This window comes from Mixophyes fleayi, chromosome 12 (genome assembly GCF_038048845.1).
Source record: "Mixophyes fleayi isolate aMixFle1 chromosome 12, aMixFle1.hap1, whole genome shotgun sequence".
NCBI classification, from domain to species: Eukaryota; Metazoa; Chordata; class Amphibia; order Anura; family Limnodynastidae; genus Mixophyes; species Mixophyes fleayi.
In genome coordinates, this window is record NC_134413.1 from 48,523,532 (window position 1) to 48,537,504 (window position 13,973).

Here is a 13,973-nt window from a genome sequence, read left to right on the forward strand (position 1 = left end):
CCATAAATCCCAACCCGCAAGCTCGTTGCCTAGGTGTAATCCCTGATTCACAACTGTCGTTTATTCCCCACATCAACTGTATATCTAAATCATGTTACATACACCTAAAGAACATTTCCAGAATACGCACATATCTGACACATGACACCGCAAAAACATTAATTCATGCACTCATCATCTCCCGCATCGACTATTGCAATTCCCTCCTTACTGGTCTTCCCAAAGTCAGACTTGAACCCCTACAATCTATTTTGCATGCAGCGGCTAGACTGATTTTCCTTACAAACCGTTATTCCTCTGTTGAGCCACTCTGTCAGTCTCTACATTGGCTGCCTGTATTTCAACGAATCCAATATAAAATTCTTCTACTAACATACAAGGCCATCAACAAAATTGCACCGACATACATTTCCTCACTTGTCTCAAAATTATTATTATTATTATCGTTTATTTGTAAGGCGCCACAAGGTTTCCGCAGCGCCGTACATGGTACAAACAGTAGACTATACAAGGTAAAACAGTACAGAACAATAAACACAAAGTACTAGTACTTCAGAAACTCCAGGCAGGCAAATACAGTAGAGACGGAGCGGAAGAACAGGTATGGAGACAGGAGGGAAGATGGGCCCTGCTCATATGAGCTTACATGCTAAGGGAGGGTAAACAGAATCAGGTACATAAGGGAGCCAGTGAAGCAACGGGGAGAGAGAAAGGGGGCAGGGGAGAACCAGAAGAGGTGAGAGGTTAAGTGGATGGTTGGTAGGCCTTAAGGAACAGGTGAGTTTTAAGTGCCCGCTTGAAGGAGCACAGATTGGGTGAGAGACGAATGGAGCGAGGGAGGTCATTCCAGTGAGGGAGGATCTCCCTACTCGTTCGAGTAGGGAGAAATATCTCCCTACTCGACACCTCCGTTCTGCACAAGATCTATGTCTCTCCTCCACTCTCATCACATCCTCCCATTCTCGGTTACAGGATTTTTTCCGGGCTGCACCTACTTTGTGGAATTCTCTCCCTCACACAGTAAGACTTTCCTCTAGTCTTCAAACCTTCAAGCGTTCACTGAAAACCCACCTCTTCAGACAAGGTTATGATATTCCTTAACCATCCTCTACACTGCTAACGCAAGACAACAACCTTCTGACCAACACTGCAACACACATAGCCCACTCAGTACTTTTACCTTTGCAGTCTGGCTGGTCCATTGTGCAATATGATGTAGCACATGCCCTTGTGTTTCTAACTCCCATTGTCCTATAGATTGTAAGCTTTCGAGCAGGGTTCTCTTACCTCTCTGTCTGTATGTATTACCCAGTATTGTACTATTAATGTTTGTTCCCAATTGTAAAGCGCTACAGAATTTGCTGGCGCTATATAAATAAATGTTGATGATGATGTTAATGATGAAAATGGAAAAAGCTTTATCAGCGGCTGGAGTCCACTGAAAAGAAGAACCCTTTTTTGTGAGCTGAGTAATGGGGGCAGCAATTCCAGAAAAGTTCTCTATAAAGCATCGATAAAAATTAGCAAAGCCCATAAATCGTTGTACATCTTTGACATTGTTAGGTATGGGCCAATCTACCACGGCATGCACTTTACAGGGATCCATACATAGTCCTTGAGGGGATATAATGTAACCCAAAATTTTTATTTGAGTGCGATGGAATTCACATTTCTCCAACTTAATGTATAATTGGTTTGTGCGTAGCCGTTGTAAAATAATTCGAACATGTTCTTGATGTTCTTGTAAAGAATTAGAAAAGATAAGGATATCATCAAGAAATACAATAATGAATAGAACAATCAAATCTCGAAAGACATCATTTATAAAATGTTGGAAAGTAGCAGGGGCATTACATAACCCGAACGGCATCACGAGGTACTCATAATGTCCATACTTTTTTTTCCATTCATCACGTGGTCGAATGCATATTGGGTTGTATGCTCCTCTTAAATCGAGCTTTGTGAAAATAATTGCTGTCTGCAGTCTTTCCAATAATTTTGGGATGAGAGGGAGTGAATGTCTGTTCTTTATATTAATTTTATTTAATTCTCTACAATCTATGCATGGACGCAAAGATACATCTTTATTTTTCACAAAAAAAATAGGAGCCCCTGCTGGAGATTTTGAAGGACGTATAAAACCTTTAGTTTCATTTTCCTCCAGGTTTAGTGTCTTTAATTCAGGTTCAGCTAATGAATAAATCCGACCAAAAGGAATAGCAGCCCCAGGTAATAGGTCAATGGGACAATCGTATGGTCGATGGGGTGGTAATTTGTCAGCATTTTGTTTGTTACAGATATCTGCAAAATCCTGATATTGAACAGGCAATTGTTCTTCCACAGAAGATGGTGACACTGAGATCTGATTCTCTTTTTGTACAAGAGGGACCACACTGATAGTATCTTGAAACGTTAGGGTTTGAGACTCCCAATTAATGGCTGGGTTATTGTTAGTGAACCACGGGAGACCCAAAATTATGGGGAAATTTGGAGAAGAGATGAGGGAAAAAAGGGAGTTCCTCCTTATGACTAGGTTCTATCATCAGGGACATAAGTTCTGTCTCATGTGTCATGGGACCAGAATTCAGAGGGGATCCATCAACTGTCTCCATTAATACAGGAGTCTTTCTTTCTTGAAATACTATATGGTTTTGTTTAGCAAAATCTATATCCATAAAATTACCATTGGCTCCTGAATCCAGCATTGCCATGGTTGAAATAAGTTGAGCGTTTATCTCAAGTTGTATTGGAATTTAAAAATTATTTTTTATTCTTCTGTTATCTCTTTCAAATGTAGACAGTGAAGAGATTTGAGGAATAATAGCATTCAGTTGATGTGAACAGCATGAAATAATAGATTCCTGGTTAGAATCTTTAGGTTCCATCAATGTAGCAACTGTCTTGCGAGGTCGTTGAGAACAATTAGATACATAATGTCCAAATTTACCACAATACAAACAGAGATTTTCTTGTCGTCGTTGATCTCTTCTTTCAATAGAAATCTGTTTGCGAATGGTATCTATTTGCATTGGCTCAGACTCCTCAATTTGTTGTGTTGCAGGAGTACCAGAGTAATTTGATATTGCTGGTTCTGGATAATTAGGACGAGTCCACATGGAGCCCCATCTATCTTGTTTCCTCTCCATTTGACGAGCATCAATATGAATACAATGTTTAACAAAGGCTTCAAATTCAGTGGGTGCATCAGCTCTAGATAATTCATCTTTAATAAACTTGGATAACCCCTTTCGATAAACAGACAGCTTAGCTGCCGAATTCCATTCTATGTCCAAGATCCATCTTCGGAAATCAGAGGTGTATTCAGCCACTGAACGTCTTCCCTGACGCATCTTTAATAAAACTGACTCAGCAGTAGCACTTCGATTTGGATCATCAAATATCTGATTCATTGCATCCATAAAATTAGAAAGATCTTGTAATATTGGACTTTTTGATTCTATCAAAGGAGAAGCCCATGCCAAGGCACCATCTTTCAACAATAAAAGAATGCAACGTACTTTTTGTACATCAGTCAAAAAATAAGTAGGCTGTAAATAAAAATGCATATTACATTGATTAATAAAACCTCTGTATTTTTTACGATCACCTGAAAATCGAGCCGGAGGTAGTGGGAGTGTGGGCTGATGTACTGCAGCTTAAGGTGCTACAGCATTAACTTCTTGAAGCTGCATCTGTAGCTCTGTAATAACTCCATTTTGTAGCGTTATTTGATTTTTGAGTTCATGAACATTTATTTGCAACTCAGTTACCTGTTGGTGTTGCAGTGTACACTGGGTCTCAAGTTCTTGAAATTTTGCATGAAATTCCTGTAGTTGTCTTGAGGCAGAATGCATGTGGAAACTGAGATCTGAAAGCCGCTGTAAAGCAGTTGGTTCTGTACCGGCGGGGGTCCGTCATTTTGGGCACGAGTATCCTGTCACACTTCTGGAATAAACAGGATTTATTTTGGTATATAAATAAATCTCCAGTGTCCAACAAATAAAGTCCAAAGTCACAAGAGGATAAAGGTCTGGTGGAAGTATCAAGTACTTGTAGTCCAAATCACAGGGAAGCAAGGTTCTGTGGAAGCATCTGGGTCAGATACAAACACAATACTCGTGCAAAGGCTTCATAACAGGAAGTGACTTTTCTAGGCCCAAACAGGAAATGGGATCCAAGATGGAATCTTCATGAGATAGTCCTGGCCATCTTGGAAAAGGGCTATTGTAAGGGCAAGTTCATAACAGAGATCCAAGATGGAAACTTTATGAGGCAATCATGGCCATCTTGAATGAGGGCAAATCTAAGGGCAAGTACATAACACAGGTAGTCCATCATCAGCTAGGACCCTTCTCTCACCTACATCCCGACGCCTGCAATCTACACCCATAACACCGTCCTCATCAATATCCTCAGTAGCAATCAGAGTTAGTCCTGCATCCAATTTGGTAAGGCTCGATGACTGCTGCACTATCCTTGATTCCTCTGAAGAATTCTTGAGCGTTAGTCCCACTGCTACTGCTGTTGCTGCTGCTGGGGGTGAATCTTCCTCCCATAAGCAGCCCAAGAAGAAGACCACTAGCACTTCACAACAATTAACTGTGAAACAATCTTTTGTTAGAGGAAGCAAGTATGACAGCAGTCACCCAGTCGCAAAGCGGATCACAGACGCCATGGCGACTATGCTAGTGTTAGATCTGCGTCCAATATCCATTATAAACACAGCTGGTTTTCCACAGTTAATTGAGGTTTTGTGTCCCCATTACAAAATTCCATTGTGACACCATTTTTCAAGAGAAGCTATTCCTCAGCTGTACCAGAACGTTCGTAAAAATGTACTAATTGGGCTCAAAAATGCCATTCTACCCACTGTACACTTAACCACAGATATGTGGACAAGTGAAAGTGGGCAAACAAAAGATTACATGACTGTGAAAGCCCACTGGGTTGGTTATTCGCCTTCACAAGCAGGAACAGCAGCACCATGTACACCACTACGTAACATTTCTCACAGGCAGGCTACTCTTTGTATCACCGGCTTCACTAACAGGCATACAGCTGATAATTTGTTATGAAAACTAAGGGATGTCATTGATACATGGCTTATACCACTTGGACTCTCCCCAGGATATATTATTTCTGTTAACGCCAACAATATTGTGCGAGCATTACAGCTGGGTGAATTCCATCACATTCCCTGTTTTGGTCACACAATAAACTTGGTGGTGCAGTGCTTCTTGAAAAATAACTGTGAGGTGCAGGAGATGCTTTTGGTGGCCTGTAAAATTTCGGGACATTTCCGGCATTCTGCCACGGCATGTAGGAGATTGCAGCAGCTCCAAGAACAATTTAATTTGCCCTGCCACCAACTTAAGCAAGAGGTGTTAACAAGGTGGAATTTCACCCTGTACATGCTTCAGACAATGGAGGAACAGCGCAAAACTATGCAAGCGTATTGCACAAGTCATGACATTGGGAAAGGAGGGGGAATCTATTTCAGTCTTGCACAGTGGAGAATACTTTCCGTGTTGTGCAAGGTGCTGAAACTATTTGAAGTATTCACCTGTGAAGTGAGTTCAGACACTGCGAGCTTGAGTCAAGTAATTCCCTTAATTAGACTTTTGGAAAAGCAGCTTGGGAAACTGAAGTAGGAGATTAAACAAATCAATTCTGCTAAGTATGTTGGACTTGTTGATCAAGTACTTTATTCACTTCGCCAGGATCCAAGAGTTATCAAAATCTTGATATCGGATCACTACATTTTGGCGACTATGCTTGATCCTCGGTTTAAGACCTATGTCTTCTCTTTGCTTCCAACTGACCCAGATCTGAAGAGATGCAAGGAGCTCCTGGTGAGCAAGATGATAGCTCAAGTGTTACGTGCCAGGACGGCGTTTCCTCCTTCAGTTTCTCACTCAACTCCTGCTAGGAAAAAAACCTTGCTTTTCCAAGACACCCAGGGATGATGCAGATGACTCTGCACCAAATTTTGACATCTGGGGGTAAATGTATGAAAGTCCGATTTGTTCAACTCGCCGGAAATCGGCGACTTTGCAGCTAAAATTTAAAGTGTCGATGGCTTATAAAGGCAAACTTGCCTTTACAAGCCATCGCCGATTTAAATTTTAGCTGCAAAGTCGCCGATTTCCGGCGAGTTGAACAAATCGGACTTTCATACATTTACCCCCTGATCTGGTCTAAAATAATTGACCAAAAAATGTGACACCTCTGCCGTAACTCCACCTGATCCTACTATCAGCATCCAAAGGATGGTGGAGGATTATTTTCAAGAGTTCATTGAAATAGAAATTTCATACAGTCCCTTTCCATACTGGGAGGAAAAACAAGCCATTTGGAAACCCATGTACAAACTTGCTCTGCAATACCTAAGCTGCCCACCCGCCAGTGTGTACTCTGAAAGAGTTTTCAGCACAGCCGGGAACCTTGTCAGTGATTGATGTAGGAGGTTACTTCCTAAAAATGTAGAAAAGATGATGTTCATCAAAATGATCTTCCACGAGGAAGGCCTTTAACGGCAAATACATCCAAGTACTGACTGTTCTCTAATGGCGGATTCAAGCGGCGATGAATTGATAGGCTGTGATGATGACGTAAACACTGATGAGGGTGAGGATGAAGCTGAAGATGATGACCATAACATCTTTTTAAAACTTTCTATGTAAGTGTAGGGTGCAATCTACCCCCAAAGAGGAAAGGGACTTATGGCATTTCCATATCACGTACCGTCTTGAAAGGCTGCTGTTTCGGCAATTTCTCCTTAAGGGTAGGGTGTCATACACAGAGTGACCCCAAACTGTCTTTGTCCATTTCTCTTAATATTGTACAGTCTATAACGGCTGAATTTTTTGGTATTTTATACAAGTGGAGGGGGGCCTAGAGAGACCGAAACCAAACTGTCTTTCTCCATTCCAATTAATATTTTACAGTCTATAACGGCTGAATTTTTTGGTATTTTTTACAAGTGGAGGGGGGCCTAGAGAGACAGAAACCAAACTGGCTTTCTCCATTTCAATTAATATTGTACAGTCTATAACGGCTGAATTTTTTGGTATTTTATACAAGTGGAGGGGGCCTAGAGAGACAGAAACCAAACTGGCTTTCTCCACTTCAATTAATATTGTACAGTCTATAATTAGTAATTGTTCACTAAAGGCTTGCTAATGGAAGGGGTAGGAGGAAAGGGAAAAGGAAAGATGGTCAGTGAAGAGAAACGAAACAAACAGGTGAACAGTAAAAACATTCAGGTACTTGAACAACTGTAATACAGATGAAGTATCTAATAAGTGATTGTGTCATTTAGGGCAAATAGGCACATTTCTCAGACCCCAGTGGGACATGAGAAAGTGGTAAGTTACAAATAGACTATGAAAGAAAATAATTTGTCAGTGGATGTCTCATCAAGGTTGGTACCTAGTATATGGAAGTGTTGTTTGACCACTTGAGGATCATCAAACAAGAGTATAGTCCCATCCAGGTTGACTCGTACTCTTGAGGTATAAAGCAAATCAAATTGGATATTCTGCTCATAGAAGTGTTAACAAATCAGAGAAAATTCTTTACACACCTGTGTAACAATAATTGAAAAATCTTGGGACAAAGAAAAAGTTTTATTGTGGACCTAATGCAGGTGACTGATTCACAGGTGTGTGCCAATTGTTAGAACTCTGTCCTTATTGTGAATCAGGCCTGCAGTACCTCTGTGCTACCAGAGGAGCTGCTGTTATACCAAGACAGTTTCTCCCTGCCTACAAGGGGTTAAGGCCTCATCAGCTGATGAGCTGGATTGTGATCACCTGTGTCTGACCTTTTTAGGACTGCCTCTTCCAACAGACTAGTGCCAGTTTGTTTGTCTTGCTGCTCCTGGTCTCTCTCTGTGAAACTCCCATTTGAATACTGACTTTCCATGGTATTTGACCCCTGCTTTGTTCCTACGCTTTGCACCTCATCTTGCCAATTGCCGGCCTCATTTGAGCTTGCTCCTACCTATGACCTCTGGGTTGCCTGGCACTGCTTTTGTCTGATTTTCCCATGGATCATCCAGTTCCCGTGCCTTATGGCTAATCTTTGACTCAGTCATTCCACTAACCTGAATTTGCACTTCACCATTTCTGCCTGAAATACTGGTATCCTGCTTCATCTGTGCTGGACCGAAATGGGCAGTCAGTCCCCTGTTACTGCTCCATCGGGTAATGGAGCCTCAACACGTGGACAAGCAAACTGGGAGGAAGAGTCGACAGACACTGATGAGCCTGCCAGGAATCGCGGTCCCAAGTTTGCAACGTTTGTATAGCCTTGTGATTTACTTGTGAACACAGGTCTCTCTCCGGTAAGGTAAGTAGGGAAGGTGGGTAAGAGATATTGGGTACAGTTTTGAGCCAGAAAGCCACTGTGTAATGTAGCTACGGCAAATTTGCACCTCTTCTGTTAGGCGGTTATGTGCGCTTCAAGTGGCCAGTGTATAAGGTCAGATGCAACAGCGAACGGAGGAGCTGTTGTAAGATGCCATTCGCAATACACAACCCACCGAATGTCTGATTCAGATTTATTTTTATTGCACGGTAGTAGCAGAGTATGTTTTGGTCAAAAAAGGAAACACTTGGTGTTTCTGATGAAAAATCATTTGCTTTGTTCAATATAAAATTGAATAATTTTCAAGCATGGAAAAAAAACATAGTCAGTGCACTAAGACAAAAACATTCTGAATTAGATACATTGGGCTAGATTTACTAAGCTGCGGGTTTGCAAAAGTGGGGATGTTGCCAATAGAAACCAATCAGATTCTAGCTATCATTTTGTAGAAGGTACTTAATAAATGAAAGCTAGAATCTGATTGGTTGCTATAGGCAACATCCCCACTTTTTCAAACCCGCAGCTTAGTAAATCTGGCCCATTAGCTATTTCAAACTGTATTAACAAGAAGGAATGTTAGTTCCATATATTGCAATACATGATAATTTGACCAACGCACGCCAAAGCCTTAACCTTAACCTTCTGGCCAGTCCTACCCTAAATATAAATATGAATCATATCTGAATTTTCACATGACTGTTGCTATGTTTTTTTCAACTGGGTTAAGACTTACTTTTACACAGCTTTTAAAGGAAAGTACTTGCAGCTATTAGACACCTAGGGAGCCACCCAATGCAAGTTGGATATCAAGGGGAGCTACAATAAGGGAACTAATTAATATTCACTGTTTTTAATACAGAGTTCAGCTTGAAGTAGATAGGTAGAATAACTTTAAGGCTTAGGCATCAATTAGGTTTGGCTCTCCATGTGCTTCATGTATAACGTTCCCATTGCACCATTGGGGTCAAATAAATATGTTCCACCAAACAATATGGTGACAATAAAGTATAAATTGTGGATGGGTATGGAGCAGGATGGTGCAGCTGACAGTACAATTATACTGTACAAGACTAGCTGGACAATGTATGAATCTTGACTGAGAAATGTACTTACATGCTTACCAATACATACTAGACAGTACAAAGACAGACAAAAGCTATGAATTAAAAAGCAGTCCGGTAAAAAATTATTATGGTTCAGATAGAGATGAGAGAAAATTTCAAAACTGTTCCACAAAATGTTCACTTTGTTTTGCATTAGGCTGCTGAATTTCACAGAATGAATGGACCATTATTATCCCAGCTCTATTGTGAAATGCGACTTTACAAACATAGGCCTCATGTAGAGTTGGGCTCAATTTTCCATGAAAATTGCACCCTATACTTTATTTAGTATTCCAAACTGCACATATCTAAAGATATGTGCTGCCTGGAACGGTACGAAAATTGTCTGATATGTTTTAAACATATCATTTGGCACGGCCCATAAGGCAGATAACTAAAATATAAAATAAAATAAATAACAGTGCCCACCACCTACCCAAATACTTTATCAGCCCTAGTACCAGCACTAGGCTTTGCCAATCAAGGCTGGTGGCATTTTAGTAGGGAAAGCCGCAGAGTGGGGTCCCACTGCCATAGTGCCAAAACAAACCAGGGCTGGTCAGCAAAATGCTGAATAATCTAGGGGGATCAGGCATGCAAAAGAAATGCAGGCTCCTTCTAAGTATAACCAGCCCGTGCTGAAAACTAAGCACTAACACACTAGGGCTATTCCCACACCCCTGGTGTGGTGGGTGTGGGGTAATGTGGTAAAAACTATAGGTTCCAGCATGTCCAAGCCACCAGTAAGTGCCTGGGCATGCTAGATCTTTTAGAACTAAGGCTTGTAGGGCATGCTGGCACTTGGTGAGCCCAAAATGCCAGGATGCCCTGGCACCCAGGACCTCTAGTGCACCAGATAAAAATGTCAAACAAACAAAGACACACTGTTTTAAAAATAAATGTATATGAGCAGAGAACACCCTTAGACTACCTTCAATAAACCTCTTTATTCCTTACATAGACCCAGCCTTGCATCCATGGCATCATCTTCATCTGTAATACATACAGGGATGCCAGGTTCACCAAAAAACAAAAAACAAAAACATAATAGATGCCAAAGCACTGGCTGGCTATGAGCTCCAGCTGCAAATGAGTTCTTAGCGGCAGTATAGTCATATATTATATATTATCGGTGCCTTTTACATGACCTAAACTACCATGGCCCCCAAAAAATGTGTGATCACACCTCCAATGTGGCATTATCACACCTGTTGTGTGTGTGATCCCCCACTTGTGACGCACTCTTGTTGTCTCAATTACCTCTGGGACAATGTAGGTATTCTAATATGCCAATGCATTTGTGAATTCTAACAGCACACATATAACTGTAAGGCAGACACATAACTCCATGTACAACAGAGCTTAACAAGTATCATCTCTTTGTCTGTTAGTAAAAGCGGATAGTCGCACAAGCCAGTTGAGTGCCACAAAAGGTCTGCAGCGGCGTACATGACATTTACTGTAGTATACAATAAACAGATAGCACGGATCCATAACACATTACATAATACATGAAAAAACAAATAATACAAAGTCCAAACATCTTCTAAGTAAACAAATAATACACAGATAACTAGATAATGCAGATCAAGTTATTTATGGAACAGTGAGTGATAGTGATGATAATGTCTAACATGATGTAGGCCTGAACTCAAGAAAACAGGGCTAGTGAAGCAGGCCTAGCGGTACAGAGGGTGATGAAAAGTAGAAGGAGAACAAGATAAAAGATGGCCATGCTCGTGAGAGCTTTCATCTTAATTAAACAGAAGGGGAAGGCACAAATAGGGTGGTACTGAGTGGTGGAGCGGAGGTGATAGTAGAGGAGTTTTAAGGGCATGCTTGAAGCCTTGGAGAGTAAAGGCTAACCTGGTAGGCATGGAAGATTGTCGCACAGGTAGAGAGCAGCCCAGGCAAAGTTCTGTCGGCGGGAGTAGGAAGAGGAAATCAGTGTGGTAATGAGGTGGCAGACAATGGAACGGTGACGGGAGAGGAAAAGAGTGTGGGTGGAAATGAGGTTGGAGTTTTTGAGGGTGGAGTCTTAGTTGAGAGTTTTACAGGTGAGAGTGAGGATTTTAAATTTCATTCTGTGAACCATGGGGAGCCAATGTAGTGACTGGCAGAGAGGGACAACAGAGATAGATTGACAGGAGAGAAAAATAAGGTGGGCAGCAGCATTGAGGATAGACTTAAGAGGGACAAGGAGGAGTAGGGTAAGCCAGAGATAAAGAGATTACAATAACCAAGAAGAGAGATTACAAGGAATTGAATAAGAGTTTTGGTGGCTTCCATGGAGAGAAGGTGCTGGATCTTGGATATTTTCTGGAAGTGGAGGCAGCAGGAATTGAAGAGGGACTGAATGTAAGGTTTGAAGTGGAGGGAGGAGTTGAGGATGACCCCTAGGCAGCAGACTTGAGGGACACAAAAGAGAGTAGTGTTATCAAGAGAAGGAGAGAGAGGATGTGGGAAGATAATTATTTCAGTTTTGTAAATATTTAGCTTAAGAAAGTGCTATGACATGTAGTATGAGATGGCTGAGAGACAGCAGCACATAGGAGACTTAAGGCTAGGGTTGAGGTCATGGGAGGAAAGATTTGGGTGTTATCAGCATACAGGTGGTACTGAAGGCCATATGAGCTGATGAGGTCACAAAGCAAGGAGATGAAGAGGGAGAAAAATAGTGTACAACGAATGGAATCTTGCGGAACTCTTAACAGGTAAGGGAAGAGGGAGGGAGGTGGAGTCAGGTGTAGTGACTGAAAATGAGCGGTTGGTGAGTTAAGAGGAAAACCAGAAAAGAACAGTGTTACAGAGGCCTATAGTTTAGAGAGGTCCCGGAGTTCCCGGAAGTGATGTCCTGACTGTTGTCATGACAGCTGGGACGAGATCGGTCGTCGGTGAGCCGCCACTTGCAACACCAAGTAGAATGTTCTCCTACACACTACAGAAAATGTCTCCCTATGCGATATCTTTAAAGATTTTACCTACAACTGAAAGTCCCGATCAGCATGCCGAATCATGCTTACACACTTACACGATTTTGCATGATTTACCTTCAGATCTATGCTTTTCATCTGACGTAACCATCTGCTGAAAAAATCGTGACTCTGTAAACTCTATGAAGATCTGACTACACTGCTGGTCATGCGTGCATACACACTTCAGAATTGACTCAACATCGTTCCATAGTTCCATCGTTTATAGAGATTTTTTGTCTTGTTATAAAATCAAATGCAATGATACGATGTGCTTTGGTACGATAAAACATGATCATGGGAGCACACACTGATTCATTATCGGACCTAACAGTCATTTATCATGTGGTTGGCATGATAATCAGGTGGAAAACCTGTAATGTTTACCCAGCTTAAGTCTTGTGAAACTGTTACTATGCCGGCAGTTCCCAAAGTGTGCGCTGTGGCTCCCAGGGGTGCCGTGGCGCTGTCACAGGGGTGCCGCGGGCCAGTAATAGAACAAACAAACACCACAACAATGTACCAATCCACGTGGCGCCGGGACCCAGCATCCTCCTTTCTCACGCAGCTTGTCACTGAATCACATGCTGCGTATCAGAGGAGCATGCTGGGACCTGACGCCGCGCGGATTGGTAAGTTTTTGTGGTGGAGGACAGCGTGAGAGGGGCAGTGGAGGGGGACAGCGTGAGAGGGGCAGTGGAGGGGGACAGCGTGAGAGAGGAGGATGACAGCTTGAGAGGGGCAGTGGAGGGGGATAGCGTGACAGAGGAGGGGGACAGCGTGAGAGAGGGCAGAGGAGCGGGGACAGCGTGACAGAGGGGGGGACAGCATGAGAGAGGGCAGAGGAGCGGGGACAGTGTGACAGAGGGCAGAGGAGGGGGACAGCGTGAGAGAGGGCAGAGGGGGACAGCGTGACAGAGGGCATAGGAGCGGGGACAGGATGAGAGAGGGCAGAGGAGGGGAACAGCGTGAGAGAGGGCATAGGAGGGGGACAGCCTGAGAGAGGGCAGAGGAGGGGGACAGCGTGAGAGAGGGCAGAGGGGGCAGCGTGAGAGAGGGCAGAGTGAGAGAGGGCAGAGTGTCTGGATGCAGAGGGGGCAGAGTGTCTGGATGCAGTGGGGGCAGAGCGTCTGGGGGCAGAGTGTCTGGATGCAGAGGGGGCAGAGTGTCTGAATGCAGAGGGGGCATTTTTGCATACAACTAAATAAGTAGTGCCTTGAAAAAAATTATGGAGACTCTTAGGGTGCCGCGAACTGCAAAAGATTGGGAACCACTGTACTATGCTATAAAAATCTGTATATACACTTGCAACAATGCACACTTAGAATAAATCCATACTGGCTAAAAACTCCAACTCTGGCTAATACAGCCTACCAGTTCAATACAGCATGCTCTCATACAATAGCCAGGGTCATATACAGATGCAGATAATAGTAACAGAATAGGTAATATGACACAGAATACAAGATGCAAGATAAGCCAGTATGACAAGTATTGAGGTAGACATATACAATGACCAGAGACAACC